This window comes from Dendrobates tinctorius, unplaced genomic scaffold (genome assembly GCF_039654945.1).
Source record: "Dendrobates tinctorius isolate UK_male_01 unplaced genomic scaffold, ASM3965494v1 ptg000114l, whole genome shotgun sequence".
NCBI lineage: Eukaryota > Metazoa > Chordata > Amphibia > Anura > Dendrobatidae > Dendrobates > Dendrobates tinctorius.
In genome coordinates this window covers 12,133,039-12,148,704 of record NW_027361782.1, presented here as the reverse complement: position 1 = coordinate 12,148,704, position 15,666 = coordinate 12,133,039, and the positions used below count along the sequence as shown (strand labels likewise).

The 15,666-nt window shown below is 46.3% G+C and overlaps 1 long non-coding RNA gene across 1 annotated transcript in view; it reads left to right on the top strand.

The window, feature by feature from the left end:
- Positions 1 to 1,505, top strand: part of LOC141101058 (uncharacterized) — a 41,711-nt gene extending 40,206 nt beyond the window's left edge. Inside the window, exon 2 of the long non-coding RNA XR_012234874.1 lies at positions 1,217 to 1,505. This is a non-coding gene — a long non-coding RNA (uncharacterized lncRNA). The remainder of the gene's footprint in view (positions 1 to 1,216) is intronic.
- The last annotated feature ends 14,161 nt before the right edge of the window (positions 1,506 to 15,666 follow it).

Genomic DNA, 15,666 nt, shown 5'->3' with positions numbered 1-15,666 from the left:
AGTCTAATTCAGAGTACTTAGAAATATGTACTTTGAAGTAAGTATATAGAGGTGTCATTGTACAGAAGGAGTTGAGTTATGACATCACCTATTGTGAATAGTGAATCCTGTGTTATCCATTGTATATAGAGGTGTTATCAGTCATTGTACAGGATGAGGAGGAGGTGAGCTGTGATATGTAATGTGCAATCAGCTATATATAGGGATGTTATCGGTCATTGTTCAGGAGGAGATGGGCTCTGATATCACTTATTGTGAATGGTGGATCCTGTGTTATCAGCTGTATATAGAGGTGTTAGCAGCCATTGTACAGGAGGGGGAGGAGGTGAGCTGTGATATGTAGTGTGCAATCAGCTATATATAGGGATGTTATCGGTTATTGTACTGGAGGAGGGGGTGAGCTGTGACATCACCTACAGTTGTGGCCAAAAGTATTGACACCCCTGCAATTCTGTCAGATAATACTCAGTTTCTTCCTGAAAATGATTGCAAACACAAATTCTTTGGTATTATTATCTTCATTTAATTTGTCTTAAATGAAAAAACACAAAAAGAATTGTCCTAAAGCCAAATTGGATATAATTCCACACCAAACATAAAAAAGAGGGAGGACAAAAGTATTGGCACTGTTCGAAAAATCATGTGATGCTTCTCTAATTTGTGTAATTAACAGCACCTGTAACTTACCTGTGGCACCTAACAGGTGTTGGCAATAACTAAATCACACTTGCAGCCAGTTGTTGTACACACTAAAGGTTGAAACAAGAGCGCAATAGGGTCTTATCTGGGTAAACCGTGTATAATAAAAAAGTTTTTATACTCACCCTTTCCACGAGAGAGTAAAGCCTGTATAGTCGGTATGTCAGCCTGCTGCACGTCCAACGGTCCACATGGGTGACCGCAACAAGGATTCTTAGGAATAAATTTTTGGACTTTTAGGTGCGCTGCCAGACAAATTTCATATCCAAACAAGGTTAATGAATTAACCCTTTATTCCCTACGCGTTTCGAAGTATAACACTTCTTTTTCAGGGGATGACATATGAGTACAGAGAGCTGTCTCCAGATTTATACATTCACGATTCAAACTTGGCGCCATAAAAGACATGTGATGCGCCACAGAGGTCAAAGATCAAAACAATTCAAATGTCATAAGAAGTCAAAATCATCTCATCTATGGTTAATAAAATCAATTATACATTTATTTTATTTTGCAGATAAAAATTGGAATTAAAAAAGAAGAAAAGAAAAAAAGAAACAAAGAAAAAGGGGAATTGAAAAGTGAACCTGCATTGTGAGGAAAACGAAAGGACCGCAGTCCAATACTCACACCATCATGCCAGGAAGGATGTCAGAATTGAGAAAAAAAAAAATCTATATATATCTCCGAGAGTTTATTAAAAGACTGAAATAAAAAGGATGTCTGTAATATTAGATTATATTATTAAGATATATATATATAAAATTGTGTGAAATCATTAAATAAAGAGACAATGAATAATAAAATGAGTGTGGTGTCATAGTCTTTCGGTTACCTTCAATTACAAAAGGGATCAGTGGCACACGTCGATGGGAAGAAAATGCAGAAAAAACAGCCACCAGAGAAAATCGGATCGCCCACCATTCTGGGCAGAAAAAATTGGGGCCAAAAAAAGAATGTTCACTAGAAATCCATAATATAAGATTAATATTATCATAAAACCAATGTAAAAAAAACACATCTAGAAAGTGCACAAATTTCTTTGAATCAATTAATAGATGTGTTTTTTTTACATAATTCTTCATCCCCCGAGCTCAGAAGGTTTCATAATGTATCAGGATGTTCCACGGTCAGCCATTGCGTATGTACATAATGGGGGTCTACCGGTGTCTCTACCATTATAAGTGCTTAAAATGAGGTATTAAGAGCCGTCCCCTCCGACCTCTTCAAAGCCTCAGCTACAAGAGAATCCTCATTTCTCCCCATTCTCTCGTCTTCTGCGCAGTTTTTGCTGTATTTAATTAATCCATCAGATCTCTATATGAAGCCATCAATCTCATGTAAAGTGGGAGGATGAGCCAGATGGAGATGCACTTGGAAGCAGTCGGGGGAGGGGACATGCATCATATCAAACACAAGTCATATTATGACATCTAATGGCATTTAATGAACCAGTGATGGACCCGAACTCTCCACCACCGCCGCCTCTCCAGACTCCGCTGCCGTCAATCTCTTACTATTCCTATTCAGTCTTTATACCTGATCATGGAAAAGCGGTGTCACAGCCAATATGCAGCACTGATCATCCTGGGCGGCGATGGTGAAAATGAAACATGGACGAGGGGTACAGCAGCAATCAGCAGACACTCACAAAGAATACAGCAGATAATATAAATATTTACTAATAAGTTTATAAAACGAAGGAAAGGAGGGCAGGTAAAGTAAGAAATACAATGACAGCAGTTCCTCTCAATAACACCGACTAGGGGTATACTCAGGTATCAGGTACAGGAACACTTAGACAGAATTCACAGTTATATGAGAGAAAAATTCATCGCTGTTAACCCTTTTTGTGCATAAATCAACAAAACAAGTGATGTGTCAGTACTAAATGCCTACTGTGGTGGGGGCCCGGATTGGGGGGTGGTCCACTGCTTACCACGACCAGACGATGCAAAGACGAGACAGAGGCAAATTCCAATTGTAACAGGTGCGAGTTTATTGGCCATCCTCCTGACGACCGTAGCCATACACCGCAGCACGTTTGCAGCTCTCCGTTTCCAGGCCCGGGTACCTTCACCTTTCCTTTAGTCGTGATGACGTCCCTCGTGGATCTTTTGCTAGGGATGTCCTAGACCAATCTACCGCTAGCGCTTCACCTGCCCGAGGTCGTTGTCCAATTCGTACCCCCGGGGCCTCGTCTGTCCTGCGGTCCGTTGTGTCAGGGCCACCCCCCTGACTGTCTCTTCCTGTCAGTCCCCTGGCCGAGCTCTTCCACCGTTCTCAGTCTTCTGTCCTGAGTCTTCACCTCCTCCCGGGACTAGCCTAGCCTGGAATCCCATCCTGTCCTATTTATTCCCTCTCTCACTGGGAATTTCCCTCCTGGGTTCCTATCTCCCCGCCCCCCATGACTAAGCAGTTTCTATAGCCGTAAGCTGATGTCAAGTTCTGAGCTACACTCCCCCCTGCCATCTTGTGGTCAAATCTCGGTACTGCACTCCCTTTTCTGTCTTTCCCTGCTGTTACCTTTCTGTCATTGCCAATCTCTGTCTGTAGTGTGCAAATTGTCCCCTCCTACTTCCAGTCAAGTCTGTCCGTCAAGTCACCTTCCCCACACTCCCCCATCCTTTGTCTATTGTCGTCCTGACAATCGTACTCCCTACCTACGTCATCCTAAAGCTTGTCCACAGTCTGTTGTCAGACCGGTCGTTGGGCCAAACCCGCTGCCCACGGGGGCCGAACCAAACCGGGAGCACCATGCTTTGAGCAGCCTATTGCTACTTGCCGGCGCGCACGCCACGTGACAACTTCTTTCAGGTTGGCGAGGTCCACCCGGACTACTCTACGGCGTGTACCTCCTACTACTCTCCCCTACTACTTCCTTCAACTATCCGGAACGCAGTGACCGAGGCCTTTCGCCTACCAGGTCATCGTTGGCACCCGCCCTTCCTTTTGGGGTGTCCGTGGTGTCGGGGACCTGACTGACGGACCACTGTCTGGTTCGATATCTCTCGTCTCTTTGTCCTTCACTTAAAAAGAGTCATGGTCGGCGTCTTCGTCACATCTACCTCGTACCCGGGACCTGTTACACACACATTTTTTTTTGTTACACACACTACTCATTAAATCAACTTTTAGCATACCATTACCTCTACTTTAATAACAATAGGAGTTACTCAACCGGAGTAACCCCTTTTAATTGTTTGTTTTTTCTTTTTTTTTTTCTTTTTTTTTTCCTTTTCTTTCAATATAACATTTTAAAACAGAACATAAATACTCCCCCTCCATTTAACATGAGTACTTCCTCTCCCATATCCCCACTATGTCAGGAGCAAACAATCAACAATAAAACATGTCCCTTATCTTGGATGTCGAACTGTCCTCTTGGGGCCTACACAATGGTGATGCGAAATCCCGGAAGTCCAGGCCGTCTCCTGAGAGCCGATGTCTCATCAGTAGTAAGGGGCTCCACAGCCGTGGAGCTCCCGGGATGCAGAGAGTGTCTCTAAGGGTTCTTTTTACGGGGGCTCGTGACCTTCGGGTTCAGCGATTACGGCTATCGCGTAGTAGCCGCGGCCACAGTACTCCTTGTAGTGCGACACCAAGTCCCCCTCCCACAAAGCCCAGCCTTGACGGATGGAAGTCACGTTGATATATACCTTCTGGCCGGTTGCGAGGTCCCGAATGAACCTGTATCCTTTGTCCGGATTGGTATACACGAGCCGCCCCGTAGATCGGGAAGCCGCCATGCCAGCCTCCCCTCTCTCGTGGAGCAGGTTCCAGACCTCCCACTCCCTGGCCTTTTTCTTCTGTAAGACCTCCACGACCCACACGGAGGGTCCGGTGTAGGCCTCGAAGTCCGGTGGGCGGGACGCGGCCAGGGTTGAGAGTGGGGCAGAGGCGGCCGCAGATTCCGGCGGCCCAGCAGCCGCTGGGGCTGGGCGACGGGCACGGGCAGCAGTGGTTCCCGGCAGGTAGGCCGCAGAGCCCGACAAGCAGGCCGCAGCCGACTCCAGGGGTGACGCAGATGCAGCCGCGGGGCAGGCCGCAACCGGAGTCGCAGCTGGGACCGGAGTGGCGGCAGGCTGCGGTGAATAGGCTGCCGCCGCCAGATGGAACGTAGCAGGGATGGTCCCAGGTGGGTTCCGCACTGGCGACACCGGACGTGGCGCCGCCGGGCGGGCTGGCTCAGGGACGTGTGCAGAGGCATCGCTCAGCCCAGCGGAGGCCGCAGAGCCCTCCGCAGCCGGGCCCACAGGATCACAGGAGGCCGCACGTGGAGGCCGGGTGGTGGGGGCTGTTCGCGGAGCCGCCGGCCGAGCCGGGGGACCTCTCACCTTCCCCGACGCCGCGGCCTCCAACAGGCCACCCCGCAGCTCCTACCGCAGCCTCCGATCTTCACCCCGCCGTCCGGCAGGGCTAGCCTCCAGGCTCGTGGGTTCTGCGGGGAGGCACCCAGGCAATGTCTTCAGCGGCTGCTCCCGCAGGGCTCGCAGTCGCTCCTCCTGTCCGCCCGATGTCTGGGGGGCTGTCAGTGGCTTCAGAAAGCAGGTCTCCCAGCGAGATTCGACCTCGACGCCACCGCCATTCCAGGCATCTGAGGCCACTGCAGCTGCAACGTCGCATCCCGTCTGGTGTACAGCAGTCAAATGGCACCAAACAGCCGCAGCCAGTCTTTCCCCCCCCGGGCCACTCTCGCCCACGGTTGGGGCGATGGTCGGTTTCTCCACCCATCTTCCCGGGTCCAGTATGAGGGGGCGGCGGTCTCCAGTTATACACCGCTTCCCCCAGGGGTGAATTTGAGACAGCCTCAGTCCATCCAGAGCAGCGGCAAACACCTGGGCCTCTTCCTGACATTGAAGTATCACAGCCATGTTGTCCGGCTTCTGGTACCGCCCCGGATCTTCTGATGACAGCCGAGGATCCGGAACCGAGTCTCAAATTTGTAATCCACAGGTGAGCAAATTTGTAATCCACAAGTGGGAAGCCAAAGTCCTTTTGAGTTCTCCTGGCGCAGGCCTGCCGCGGAAGATGTAGTATTAGCGGCGGCGATCCTGCCAACTACGCCAAATGTGGTGGGGGCCCAGATTGGGGGGTGGTCCACTGCTTATCATGACCAGACGATGCAAAGACGAGACGGAGGCAGATTCCAATTGTAACAGGTCCGAGTTTATTGGCCGTCCTCCTGACGACCGTAGCCATACACCACAGCACATTTACAGCTCTCCGTTTCCAGGCCCGGGTACCTTCACCTTTCCTTTAGTCGTGATGACGTCCCTCATGGATCTTTCGCTGGGGCTGTCCTAGACCAATCTACCGCCAGTGCTTCACCTGCCCGAGGACGTCGTCCAATCGGTACCCCCGGGGCCTCGTCTGTCCTGTGGTCCGTTGTGTCAGGGCCACCCCCCTGACTGTCTCTTCCTGTCAGTCCCCTGGTCGAGCTCTTCCACCGTTCTCAGTCTTCTGTCCTGAGTTTTCTCCTCCTGAGCTCCTCCCAGGACTAGCCTAGCCTGGAACTCCAACCTGTCCTATTTATCCCCTCTCTCACTGGGAATTTCCCTCCTGGGTTCCTATCTCCCCACCCCCATGACTAAGCAGTTTCTATAGCCGTAAGCTGATGTCAAGTCCTGAACTACACTCCCCCTTGCCATCTTGTGGTCAAATCTCGGTACAGCACTCCCTTTTCTGTCTTTCCCTGCTGTTACCTTTCTGTCATTGCCAATCTCCGTCTGTAGTGCGCAAATCGTCCCCTCCTACTTCCAGTCAAGTCTGTCCGTCAAGTCACCTTCCCCACACTACTCATAGCAGTTTATTCAGTGTCTATTACAGAGGAGGCCTTTTCTCCTAAGTAACTGAACCTCTATAAGGCTATTTATACATGAGCATATGTACAGTCATATGTAAAAGTTTGGGCACCCCTATTAATGTTAACCTTTTTTCTTTATAACAATTTTGGTTTTTGCAACAGCTATTTCAGTTTTATATATCTAATAACTGATGGACTCAGTTATATTTCTGGATTCCAATGAGGTTTATTGTACTAACAGAAAATGTGCAATCTGCATTTAAACAAAATTTGACCGGTGCAAAAGTATGGGCACCCTTATCATTTTCTTGATTTGAACACTCCTAACTACTTTTTACTGACTTCCTGAAGCACTAAATTGGTTTTGTAACCTCATTGAGCTTTGAACTTCATAGCCAGGTGTATCAAATCATGAGAAAAGGTATTTAAAGTGGCCACTTGCAAGTAGTTCTCCTATTTGATTCTCCTATGAAGAGTGGCATCATGGGCTCCTCAAAACAACTCTCAAATGATCTGAAAACAAAGATTATTCAACATAGCTTTTCAGGGGAAGGATACAAAAAGTTGTCTCAGAGATTTAACCAGTCAGTTTCCACTGTGAGGAACATAGTAAGGAAATGGAAGAACACAGGTACAGTTCTTGTTAAGCCCAGAAGTGGCAGGCCAAGAAAAATATCAGAAAGGCAGAGAAGAAGAATGGTGAGAACAGTCAAGGACAATCCACAGACCACCTCCAAAGACATGCAGCATCATCCAGTAGCCTAGGCATGTGGCCTTCTGGGGTGTGCTTTCTACCCAGGGAGGCATATCTAATAGGCCCATCCTGCCCAGATTCACAGGGTCACAATAGTTCATGTATCAAGTAACTACAATTAATAACTTGGTTGGCTAGGAGGATGAGGAGCTTGTGGCCTGTGCCAAATGATGGCAGTGTAAAACCATGGGTCACATCAAAATCTACCCGCCTCATGAGGAAAAAAGTACAAGCACAGGAAGGGGGGGTGGCCGATTCTATATGCATCTTTTGATGTGAGGTATTTTTAAACAGTTTTTGGGTTGTACTTACTCAGTTTCTGCTGCTCTTCACGTGGCCGATCACCAAAATCATGGAACATCTGGCAACATATGCGCCTCCATGATGCCTCCTTTCTTGCCCAGTTGGCATAATGGGCATCACGTTGGTCCCAGAGTTCTGGCCGCTCCTGCACTAATACAATAAGCATCTCCACATTGAGGAAATATGGCGCCATGACGCTGCTGTACTCCGTGGAGGCGTACTTCCTGGATGTCTGGAGCGCTTTTTGAGATCATTTGCATGTCTAGGCTTCCTGATAATGGATTGGCACCATCCAAAAGACCTGCGTATTTCTCGCAAGTCACACGTGTGGTCCGTGTGTAATGCGCATTTTTAGCGCACCCATAGACTTGCATTCGCGTAATACGGCCGTAGTACGCTGACAATCGCAGCATGCTGCGATTGGCAGGGACCGTAGAATACGGCCGAGAAAAATACGGCTGTTTGGAGCAAACCCATGGAGAATCATTTGTCCGTGTCTAGTGCGTGATTTTAACGCCTCTCACTTGTCCGTATTCCTCTCTAGTGTGACTCCAGCCTTAGAGAGAGTCACAGATGGCAGCTTGCGGTCAGCATCATAGGCACTTCCACACCCCCATAGGTCATATAATTTGTATTTTCCCACCTGTAGAGGTCAGATACATCCAAACAGAGCAGAGGAGGATGAGCTGTACAGCACAGCAAATCACGTGCACTACAGTTACAGAGGGAGTGGGTGTGAGCAGCACTCGCTAAAAAGTGGGCCATTCTAGGTTTTAGAGGGAGGAGCTCCAGCCAGAACTGCAGTTGGTGGTGTAGGTTGTCTCAGGGATAGGAAACCTGCCATTACTGAGAGACTGTGAGAATTACCACCACAGAGGGGAGCAAAGAGGTTTATTCTTGCGAGTCTAGAGTACAACTGTGAGCTGAACAGTTCTACCATCGAGACCACTATATCCTGCAATACTGGAATCCATCCAGAGCTTACAAGGTGGGACAGAAGGTCCAGGTCTGGACTGGCGAGGTGCCAGCAATGATCAGGAGCAGTGCTGTAAATTGCATCACTAAAGTCACAGAGAAGGAAAATTTTGGTGCTACCATAAGGAAAAGTGAAATCTTCTACTAACCAGGTGATTGTCTCCATCCCGGCAGATTACCATATTGTTCTCAGCAGCGTGCCGCCAGATTAACCTTCCAAATGTCATCGGGGCCTGTAGATAATTGGCTGGAAATGAAGACGGCTTCTCTGTAGCATTGAAGTGGTTAGGATAAATCCACTGTGTGATTTATTGCGTGGCGTACAGCGCGCTCGCTTACACACAATTCAGCAGAAATAATTCCCCCCTTTGTCCGTAGAAACTTTCTGACTCATTTTCTTTTCATCATTAAAAGATTTAATTAAAGTCTCAAATTAATTGTACAGTGTGAGGCGCGCAGCATGTAAATTGCTCCATAATAAGAATTAGCAATGGTGGATTATTCAGACTTTGTTTATTTTCCTGCGAATATCTGTATTAATGTTATAATAATAGAGGGTTTCCGGGCAATGCTTGAACTTGTAGTTCTACATGGAGTCAAGAGGAGCAGTGGAAAGTGTCAAAGACTTAAAAATGAATGATCCCTCATAGAATATCGCTGTAGAATGAATCCTTCCCTAGACAAAATGAATGAGCCCTCATGGAATATCGCTGTGTACAATGAATCCTTCCCTGGAGTAGTCTACAACCGAGAGATTACACAATTATTCACAGCTGACACCTACTGGCCAGAGTCGGTGCTGCAGTGCTGATTCATTGACTATTACAGTCCCGGTTATAGACAGTAGGTGGGCTGGAGTCAGACTGCTGTATTTCTCATGCGAGAATTGCATGGCAAAACTTGCACTGGCTGTCGGCTCTCCTGACCTGAGCTTGACATCTGCATAGCAATCCATCACGCTGTCATGCTTGGGTCAGGAGTGGTGCCGGCCAGTCTGTGCTGTGTGATGTGATTATCGCATGAGAAATACGGCAGTGTGACTCCAGCCTTAAAGGGAATCTGTCAGCAGGTTTCTGATATTTAATCTGAGAGCAGCAAACTATAGGAAAAGAGACCCTGATTCCACTTATTAGACTGTGTACTGTAGTTTCAGTACAATCAGTGTTTTATCAGAGGGAGATTATCACTGCAGGACTAGGTATTACATGCACAGCAGTCAGGCCAGCTACACCCCATCACTGATTGGCGGCTTGCTGACAATGCACAGCGTACACAGGGAGCTACCAATCAAAGGAGTGGGCGGGGTCATACAGAGCTCAGCATTCAGAGCACTGCTACATTTACAACATAGAAAACAGGAATTTCTATCAAAACTACAGCAAGCAGCCGGTAAGTGACACATCACTGGAATCAAGGTCTCTGCCCCAACATCATGCTGCTCTCAGATTACATAGCCAGAACTTGCTGACATTCCATTTAATGAGGTTGTTGAAAGTAATAAACTCTCTAATAAACCAGTATGCCTTGTCATAGACTCATCTGGGGGATCTTTCTTCAGCCTCAATGACATAGATTGACATGGGATCAGTAACACACAATGTGCTCAGATGTACAAAGAGGGGCCCCAAGGAAAGCAATAAGGGGCTGCACAATCTCACCTAAACTGATCACCTTTACCCTATGAAACCCTATAGAAGCTGCGTGGCCCCTCTATGGTGTAACCGTCCTGTTGTCTGATAATAGAGGGGTCTTACATTAATTTTGTAAGGGTCTGATTGTATTATGCGGGCCTGGTCTGGGGTCTTAACTCATTTTTATCAGATTTTAATATAGGGGGTGTGAATACATTTTGGAGGTCTGATATTTTATACAGAGTGTGAAGACACATAGAATTATATCATAATTAGCCAGACGACTGTTTTTTAGCAAACCAAGAATAATAGAATGCTATGAGGATATTACACGCTTTTAGGATTGGCTACAGAGCTTCATTTTATAATTAAAGGGTGCAAACAGGTGTAAGGAGGTGGCAGGGACCCTTGGTTGTTCCCTCTCTCCTTGCCCGTATGTGGTCCCCCTTTTGGTGCACTAGCAGTGGGTTACGTATTAATGTAATGTGTTATGGTTATGTTGTGCTGTGATTGTCTTGTCCTAATGTTTCACTATTGTACCATGTAATGTATTGTATGTACATAGCTTAGGGATAGTAAGGGGTTATTCCAGGGGACTGGATCAGTAGCCTCAAAGGGACAGGATGTCCCTGTCTGGGGTTCAGTGCCCGGGCAGGCTGACCCGTGGCAGGACGTGCTCCCCTGCTGGGAGCTGGACATACCTCTGGAGGGGAACAGAGCTGCCAGAGAACTATCAGGCAGAGGGCATAAGGACTGTGTGAGTGTACCCCACTAGAGACTTTTAGCTCCTGGGAGCCTTGTTCACCAAACTTGTGTCCTCAAATCTCCCCCATTACACTAAATCTCCCCCCATCCTCACACTAGATCTCCCACACTAAATCTACCCCCAAAATGCAGTCGCCAGGGAAAACACCTAGGACTACCGCATTAGGTGGCACAACTGCACCCCCTTGCCGACTGCAGACACCCACTTGTCCCAACTAGGTAAGCAACTGGTTTCCAGTGCATTTTTAAATGTTTTTATTCATCTTGTCTTTGTTTCTGAGTTTGTTACTTAGTAAATATTTTTTTTAAATTTATGAAATGCAACAGATCTTTTCTAAGTGTTTTTCCTCTTCTTTTGAACCTCACCATATCCAGGTCATACTGTCTTTCAGTTCTTCTTCAGGGGTGAACATGTAATACCATGGCCGCTGGGGGGTAGCCTCCTCGGCCGCTCCAGTACTCACTGTGCTGGAGACTGTTCCATCTCCGGTACACTGATCACCTATGAGGTTCAAATGACTGCAGACAGGCTGGAAACAACTTAAACAGTTCTACTTTATTCTCTTCAGGGCACAGCACATCCCATCACCATCAGGACTCTTTACACGATACCAACAGTGTTTTCTACGGCACAACACTTCTTCTGTTACACATGGGTGGAGCACACAAGCAACTGAACATGCAACACGGTAAACCCGGCACTTCAACCCCTCTTCCTGCGACCGACTTCAGCCCACGAAGGTACCTGTCAACTCAGTTATAGCTCACCCCTTTACGGCATTGTTGATCCTGTATGTGTACTAGGCTTGTGGCTCACTTGACTCTTGGAACAGCTCCTGCACTCTAGCTGTCACTTCCACAGGGACTCACTCACTGACCTCCCTGGCTTGACCACTTCTAAACACGGGCCGGTTTCCACAGACTGGCTTCACTGTCACTTCAGCTCCTTGGTTCTGGCTGACTTGACTCCAGAGGCTCTCCTATTAGCCTCCCTAGCCCTTTAGCTCCCAGTCTTTAGGTAAAGGGCCTCCAGTGACACTTCTCACTGGCTGCTGCTGTAGGCACTCTCTTCACACTTCTGCTCAGGATGGCCACCCCCGGATGAACTGACTCAAGCAGGAAATCTCTCTCTCCTTTTGCTCCCGGCTAGCCACCCCTCTCATATCCCTCTAGTTAACCCTTCTAAAGGCTCCCATCTGGATGTGTTCAGTGCCCCCATCTAGTGTCCTTTTACAAGTACTACACTATCTTCATCTAATACACCTATATTACACAATATGGCCGTGCACAACTTATACACAGATAAGCACATATAACACACAAAAGCATGGCAATCATGACAGCAAACAGTGGTAATAATATTTAAAGGGCTAGGCCCTTGACCTCCTTACATACACATCATTGGTGCAACCTGTGCAGCTGTATCAGGGTCCAGGAGGAAAAGGGGTCACTGCCATCTCCAAATCAGCAAGCAGCTTCTGACACAGACACATCATTGGGCTGCACAGGGTCCAGGTACTGGACAGGGGCCCATTCTCTCTATGTCAACCTCTTCATTACATAATACTGCACTATACTTGCAACTTTACAAAAACCATTCGCTGATAAAAGTTTGTGCCTAAATATTAGTGTCAAATAGAAGTAGTACAGAGATGCCACATAGAGTGATCTATTTTGCATGTTTATTCCTGTTAATGTTAATGATTATGGCTTACAGCCAATGAAAACCCAAAAGTCATTATCTCAGTAAATTAGAATACTTTATAACACCAGCTTGAAAAATTATTTTAACCCCTTCACCCCCAAGGGTGGTTTGCACGTTCATGACCGGGCCAATTTTTACAATTCTGACCACTGTACCTTTATGAGGTCATAACTCTGGAACGCTTCCATGGATCCCGGTGATTCTGACACTGTTTTCTCGTGACATATTGTACTTCATGTTAGTGGTAAAATTTCATTCAAATAACTTGCATTTATTTGTGGGAAAAACGGAAATTTGGCAAAAATTTTGAAAATTTCGCAATTTTCCAACTTTGAATTTTTATGCCCTTAAATCACAGAGATACGGCACACAAAAAACTTGATAACTAACATTTCCCACATGTTTACTTTACATCAGCACAATTTTGGAACCAAAATTTTTTTTTCTTAGGAAGTTATAAGGGTTAAAAGTTGACCAGCGATTTCTCATTTTTACAACACCATTTTATTTTTAGGACCACATCACATTTGAGGTCACTTTGAGGGGTCTATATGATAGAAAACACCCAAAAGTGACACCATTCTAAAAACTGCACCCCTTAAGGTGCTCAAAACCACATTCAAGAAGTTTATAAACCCTTTAGGTGCATCACAGGAATTTTTTTGAATATTTAAAAAAAAATGAACATCTAACTTTTTTTCACAAAAAAAATACTTCAGGTTCAATTTTTTTCATTTTACCAAGGGTAACAGGAGAAATTGGACTGCAAAAGTTATTGTGCAATTTGTCCTGAGTACGCTGATACCTGATATGTGGGGGGAACGACTGTTTCGGCGCATGGCAGAGCTCAGAATGGAAGGAGCGCCGTTTGACTTTTTCAATGCAAAATTGGCTGGAATTCAGATCGGACGCCATGTCACGTTTGGAGAGTCCCTAATGTACCAAAACAGTGGAAACCCCCTACAAGTGACCCCATTTTGGAAACTAGACCCCCCCAAGGAACTTATCTAGATATGTGGTGAGAACTTTGAACCCACAAAGGCTTTACAGAAGTTTATAACGTACAGCGGTACAATTAAAAAATCATATTTTTTCCACAAAAATGATCTTTTCACCCCAATTTTTATTTTCCCAAGGGTAACAGGACCCTAAAAGTTATTGTGCAATTTGTCCTGAGTACGCTGATACCCCACATGTGGGGGTAAACCACTATTTGGGTGCATGGCAGAGCTCGGAAGGGAAGCAGCGCCATTTGACGTTTTTGGCTGGAATTGAGATCGGACACCATGTCGCGATTGGAAAACCCCTGATGTACCTAAACAGTGGAAACTCCCCACAAATGACACCATTTTGTAAACTAGACCCCCCAAGGAACTTATCTAGATGTGTGGTGAGCACTTTGAACCCCCCAGTGCTTCACAGAAGTTTATAACGCCCGGGCGTGAAAATAAAAAATTCGTATTTTTTCCACAAACATGATCTTTTAGTCACCATTTTTTTATTTTCCCAAGGGTACCAGGAGAAATTGGACCCCAAAAGTTGTTGTCCAATTTGTCCTGAGTATGCTGATACCCCATATGTGGGAGAAAACTACTGTATGGACACACGTCGGGGCTCGGAAGGGAAGTAGTGACGTTTTGGAATGCAGACTTTGATGGAATGGTCTGCGGGTGTCATGTTGCCTTTGGAGAGCCCCTAATGTACCTAAACAGTGGAAACCCCCACAAATGACCCCATTTTGGGAACAAGACCCCCTAAGGAACTTATCTAGATGTGTGGTGAACACTTTGAACCCCCAAGGGCTTCACAGAAGTTTATAATGCCCGGGCATGAAAATAAAAAAATCGTATTTTTTCCACAAACATGATCAATTAGTCCCCAATTTTTTTTATTTTCCCAAGGGTAACAGGAGAAATTGGACCCCAAAAGTTGTTGTCCAATTTGTCATGAGTACGCTGACACCCCATATGTGGGAGAAAACTACTGTATGGACACACGTCGGGGCTCGGAAGGGAAGCAGTGACATTTTGGAATGCAGACTTTGATGCAATGGTCTGCGGGTGTCATGTGCGTTTGGAGAGCCCCTGATGTACCTAAACTATTGAAACTCCCCACAAGTGACCCCATTTTGGACACTAGGCCCCCCACGGAACTTATCTAGATGTGTGGTGAGCACTTTGAACCCCCAAGTGCTTCACAGAAGTTTATAACACTCGGACGTGAAAATAAAAAAATCATTTTTTTCCACAAAAATGATATTTTTGCCCCCAAATCATCGCTGATGATGCTGTGTGGTAGCTCGTTTTTTGCGGGACAAGATGACGTTTTCAGCTGTACCATGGATATTTATATGCGTCTTTTTGATCACGCGTTATTACACTTTTTGTTTGGCGGTATGATAATAAATCATTATTTTTTGCTTCGTTTTTTATTTTTATTTTTTAAGAGGTTCGCTAAAGGGGTTAACTAATGAGACAGTTTTATAGGGCGGGTCGTTACGGACACGGCGATACTTAATATGTGTACTTTTATTGTTTTGTTTTTTTATTTCTAAAAAATGGATTTATTTGGGGGAATATTTTTTTTTTTTCTAATTTATTTGGCAATTTTTTTTAATTTATTTTAACACTTTTTTTATTTTTTTTTTTACTTTATTAAATAGTCCCAGGTGGGACATCACTGTCCTGTGACAGATCGCTGATCTGTCACATCACAGATCACTGTGACAGATCAGCAATCTGTCACAGGGACTGCAGAAGGCTTCCTCATGCCTGCGCTTTGCAGGCACTGAGGAAGCCAGCTTCCTGCAGGCCCCCGAAGGCCCCCGTCGCCATCTTGGATTCAGGGGCCTGCAGGAAAGGAGCCGCCCGCAGCAGCGCTGCACATTGCGCTGCCGTGGGGGGCTCAGGGAAGCACAGAGGGAGCCCCCTCCCTGCCGATGCTTCCCTTTAACCCCCGGTACACCGCGATCATGTTTGACGCCCCTGACACATAGTGCCGGGTGTCAGCTGTGATAATCAGCTGACAC